This window comes from Pinus tabuliformis, chromosome 6 (assembly GCF_031772625.1).
Source record: "Pinus tabuliformis cultivar Carrire ecotype Pingquan chromosome 6, CPIR1, whole genome shotgun sequence".
Taxonomy (NCBI): Eukaryota; Viridiplantae; Streptophyta; class Pinopsida; order Pinales; family Pinaceae; genus Pinus; species Pinus tabuliformis.
The window spans coordinates 701446198-701452366 of NC_142292.1; positions in this window are offsets into that span (position 1 = coordinate 701446198).

Here is a 6169-nt window from a genome sequence, read left to right on the forward strand (position 1 = left end):
TTTTGTGGAACATTTTTGACATAGTTTATAGAGATCAGGCAATAGTGACCTAGATAAGAATATCTTGAAGATCATATTTCTCAAAGCACTGAGGGATGACTCTCTGGAGCTATTGAATATAGTGGGGAAAGGAGATATATCAAAGGAAGAATTTGATACCATTTGTGAATTATGCATCAGGTGTTCACGAGGGGCTGGGATATAGAGGCAGGGAATCCGAATTCTCAAAACATCTAGTGGTGGAGTTACAAAGGCTAAAATTGGGAATCTGTTGGACAACCTAAGAACTAATATCCTGAGCACATTATCATCACAGCTAGACATGTTGCAGGTGAAGCAGAAGCAGATGGAAGCAGATAAGGTTATGTCTATTTTTTGACCTCAATGTAGGAAGAAGCATCCATTGAAGGAATGTCCATTAAATTCTGTGGATACTTGTGCGATATGTGAATAAATTCATTCCACTAGCACTTTCCCATATCTTCATGTATTGAAGGCAGTCTTTCAAGGAAGAAATGAAGAAGCATATCAGCTTTATTTTATGGGATCAAGGAAACCATGGCAATCACGACTGCTGAACATGAATCAACGTATGCCTTAAGACTCATCTCAGTATTTTAATAATATGAATTTTGGTCAAGAGTCTTTACCTTTTTCACTTTCTTGGTTGCAATCTTACCAATATCCAATGCCCTGGAAACCCTGGTACCCTCAATCTGGTCTGAATTCTTCATGGTCCCAGAATTGGCGTGGACCTCCTCCTCCTCCTCCACGAAAATTCTCCCAACCTACGCCACAACAGCAGCTACAACTGCATATTAATGTGCCCACTAGTAATCCTTCTCTTCCTCCTAAACTATCTCTCCAATCTAATCCAAATCCAAATAACAGAGGGGCTCAACAGGATGAGACACTCAACCTCCCTACATATAGTATTGCCACTATGAAATGTAATGAATTAAATATTTGATATGGTCTGGTCGTCAATACTCAGACTTCACCTATAATTGTTGAGCATACTGATGATGAAGTCTCAGAACTAGAACAAAAGAACAATAGGGGATAAGTCAGCACAGATTCCTATAAAGCAACAAACCCCTTCACAAACTATTGTTACTAGAGGATTTCAAACTGATCCACCCTATCTTGAAAGATTATCTTTGAGTAAACAAATTCCTCATCCTGAATTTGAATTTTTGGTGAAATTGCAGAATTTATTGATTAAAATTTTGTTACTTCAAGCTATGAAGGACATACTGATTTATGCTAAGACAATTAAAGAATAATATTCTAAGAAACTTGGAAGAAAATTGAGGGACCCACTTACTATTCCTGTCATGGTTAAATTATCAGATATAATGTTGGAGAAATCTATACCTATCAAATACGGGGACCCTGGGAATCTGATTCTAAAAGTGCAGGTTAATGGGGTGGATACCCCAAATGTACTGGTAGATTTTGGGGTAGCGATTAATGCTATAACCTTTGCAACTGTGATTACCTTGGGTTTGCGGAACCTTAAACCAACTCCCACCATCCTAGAATTGGCAGATCAGTCTACTATTAGACTGATAGCCGCGAAGCTGGAAGATATATTGATTTCAATAGACTCATGGCAATACCCCATTGACCTTTTGGTTTTACATACCCAATCCCCAACTGGTGGGCATCCTTTTATTTTAGGAAGACCTTGGCTTGCAACCACAGATTCTTATATTGTGTGTCGGTCTAGAAACATGGTAATATCCAATGGGGAAGTTACAAAGAACCTTATCCTTTACCCCCTGCAGAAGCAAGTTCATCAAATAAACCCAGGTTTATGTTGATACAAGTCTCTACCTACCAAAGAACCTGAATTTGAGAACGAAGAAGTTAGACCCATCCTTACCATCAGTGAGGATCTCTATTTTAAATATGAAATGAAAGACGATGCAATTAGCACCTTTCTCAGCAATCCTGACTCTGTTTCAGATTCAACCTATTAGTTGTTAGAAATTGTCATGATTTTCAATGGTCAGGAAGATATTGAACTAGAAACATAAGTAGAAAACATTCCCGAAATTGTACCTCATAATAGTGTTCCTGTAGAAAATGAACCAGGGAAAAAAATGAATATTAATCCTAACCTTTCATACTCCCAATCTGAACAACTGCTGAAAGTCCTTCAGGAGCATAAATAAGCTTTTTCTTGGGAGTATACGGATATGGAAGGCATCCCTGTTGATTTGTGTACTCATCATATATACATTAAAGAGGAATGTCGACCTATTAGAAAGCCACAAAGAATAATTATAGAAGCTATTAGATGTGGGTTTTATTTATCCGATATCGGACAGTCAATGGATTTCCCCACTGATCATTGTTCCTAATAAGAATAGCAAGTGGCGGATTTGTGTTGATTACAAGGAACTAAACAAAGAAACTCAAAAAGACCATTTTCCCTTACCCTTTATTCACAAATTCCTTGATACATTAGCCAGGAAGGAGTTTTTCTCCTTTTTGGATGGATTTAGCAGATACAACCAGATACAAATAGCTCCTGAGGATTAGGAAAAAATTACCTTCAAATTCCCTTGGGGAACCTTTGCCTACTGAGTCCTTCCATTTGGCCTCTATAACGCACCTGCTACCTTTCAAAGGGAAATATTAGGAATTTTTTCTAATCTAGTTAATGATACTATTCATATTTACATGGACGACTTTACCCCATACGGGGATTCCTTTACTGAAGCCTTGAAAAGCTTAGCGAAAGTACTTTAAAGATGCAAGCAAACACATGCTTCTCTTAGTACAACCAAATTTCATATGATGATGAAAGAAGGGATAGTGCTAGGACACTTGCTTTCAGTTGCAAGAATTCAGGTTGATCATGTGAAGGTAGAGGTAATCTTAAAATTTCCTATGCCTAATACACCAACATAGGTACACAACTTTATTAGTTATGTTGGCTATTATAGGCGCTTCATAGAAAAAAAATTCTAAAATAGCATTCCCACTTTTTCAATTGCTACCTAAGGATGCAAAATTTGTGTGGATAAATGAATGTGAAGCAGCTTTTGTAGAAATGAAATAACTAGTCTGCAAGGCTTCGATACTACGTGGTCCTAACTAGAAACTCCCATTTCATATCTCTATAGATGCTTCTCAAACAATAGTAGGGGTGGTTTTGGGGCAACTTGAGGACAACAAACCATACACAATTTACTATGTTAGCAAGAATTTGACCCCTGTTGAATTAAAATATACAATAACTGAAAAGGAGTTCTTGGTTGTTATTTATGCTATTAATAAATTTCGGCATTATATCACATTGTATCCTACTTTCGCGTACATTGATCATACAACTATCAGGTATCTAATGAACAAAGCAATAACCCTTGGTCACGTTACAAGATGGTTACTATTAATTCAAGAATTTGATATTACCATTGTAGATAAACCAAGGAAAGATAATGTAGTTGCAAATTTCATGTCTATGATGGATACTAGTGATCTAGGTACACCTGTAGAGGATAGTTTTCTAGATGAACATCTTTTTGCAATTTCTACTCTCACTTCGTGGTATGCAGATATTGCTAACTATATTGCTCTAGGAAATGTGCCTCAATGCCTACCTTACAGAGAACAATGAAGGATTATCCATCATAGTGCTCGTTTTCCATGGATGGAGGGATATCTCTTCTACACAGGATCTGATCAGAAATCCGATGTTTCATAGTGAAGATGACTGTCCTGAAAGTTGCTCATGATGGCCCCTCTAGAGGACATTTTGTTGATAAGTGGACATGTAATAAGGTGTTACAAATGGGATACTATTGGTCTTCTAGTTTTCATGATGCAAGGAAATATGTTAGAGGGTGTGATAGTTTCCAGTGGATGGGTCAGTTTGGTCAGGCAGATGAAATGTCATTATAGCCCCAACTAGCTCTTGAACCCTTTTAAAAATGGGCTATTGATTTTCTTGGGCCATTTAATCCACCTTCAGAGTAGAAATTTCACATTATGGCTTGCACGGATTACGTGAAAAAGTGGATAGATGTCAAGGCTATTGTGAAAGAAACAGAATAGGTTGTCTTAGACTTTTTATTTGAAGAAATTCTTGCACGGTATGAAGATCCTAGAGAGATAGTTTCAGATGGAGGGGCATAGTTTACATCACATTTGATAGCAGGACTTATGAAAAAATATGGAATCAAGCATAGGGTAACATCTCCATATCACCCTCATGCGAATGGTCAAGTCGAAAGTACAAACAAGGTACTAGAGAATATTCTTAGAAAGACTGTAGTGAACCATCCCCAGAATGGGGATGAAAAGCTTCCTGAGGCACTGTGGGCACATAGAACAACATGGTGGAACAAAATAGGGTTTTCACCATATGAGCTTGTATATCATAAATCCCCTTTGTTTCCTGTGGAATTGGAAATTAAGATGCTCAGGACAACCCTTGAAGTAGGTTTAAATATTTCAGAAGCCTAGAAAAACTGGCTGGAATAGCTGAATGAGTTGGATGAAATTCATTTGGTAGTTTTCCTGAATATTGTTGCAATCCAGTAGTAGCGAAATAAATGGCATGACAAATTCATTAAGAAAAAGGTGTTTCAAAGAGGAGATTAGGCATTACTCTATGATTCTCGATTCAAGGATTTTAAGGGAAAACTCTGCTCCAGGTGGATGGGACCATATGAAGTTGACATGATGTTCAATAATGGGACTGTTAGACTTATAACAATTGATGAGGCACATACTCCTTTGATCGTGAATGGACATCGCCTTAGATTATATCACCGTCCAGCTTCAAGAGACTCCTTTATTAAATATCTCTCTGATAACTCTGGTTTTGAAGTTATTAGTGTAGGGAATTCCTCCTCTGCACCTTGATCTAAAAATAAAAATAATATTAATAATAATAATAATTATTATTATATATATATATATATATATATATATATCTATATATATATATATATATATATATATATATATATATATGTATATGTAATATAATAAAATGTTTTACTACTCTATCAATATTTTTCTTGCAGGTACCTCACTGGTGTTGTTACTCCTCTAGTGTTGTTACTCTGAAGTGTTGTTACAAATCCATTGCAGAATGGGTGGGCAGGCTGTGAGACACGAACCAGAGAGCAAAAATCAGGTTCGACGCAATGCAGATGTTTGCAAGCCTTCTTGGATGTAGGGTGGCATGTGTATTTTGAGAGGCTACAAGGATTTGACAACGCCATCATAGTTGAATTTGTGTTAAACATGGAAGGAAAGAATTCTAGAGTCTGTGGGCTAGATATTTCTATCACGAAGGAAGCTATTTTGATTGCTAGGGAATTGTAGCGAGGAGGTCATAAATAATTCTCTTGGAAGTCTCCTCTGCCAGAGTTTCCAGAATTGTTTTTAGAGGCTGGGGAGACAACAACCTAGAAAGGAAGAGGGTATGATCATAAATCTTTGCCATACCCATGGGCCGAGGTGGCGTATTATGAGGTATGTTACATGCGAAGATCATTTCTCTACACTGTTTAGGTATCATTTCAAAATCCTTGAATGCCTTCGGTTTCAGCATGCGCAAGTTCATGATTTAGACATGCCATACTTTTTATGGAGCAACCTTCACTTAATGGCGCAGTCTTCCCGTTGATCTTAACAACCATTAGCGTTTCTCACAAATAATGGGTTGGTTAGATTATTGGTGGTGCATGCTCTATCTCGAACCTTCGTGGCTTGGCCACAATTCACCCAGCTAGCAGAGGAAGAACTTGCGGATATGTTTCCTGCAAGGGAGGAGGAAGAAGACTTCGCAACAGAAGAAGAGGCCACAGAAGACGATTTTCCAGCGTCACTTATTGGCTCAAGATAAATAGACATAATGGAGATAGAAGAGAGTGCGGTCGATGCTGATCCACAAGAACGAGTGTCAACTACCAATTTAAGAGGATAATTACCACCCTTGGATGCAATTACAGGTGGTTATGACACACAAGAACCAGCATCCCCTGTCTAAGAAATTGAAGAAATCTTGGTTGAGAATTTAGGTGGTGCCAATACACAAGAAGCAACACCACTTATCCAAGCAATTGAAGTACCTTTAGTCGAAAATGTAGGTCGTGTTGACACATAAGAACCAACATCACTTGTTCAAATAGTTGAAGAACCT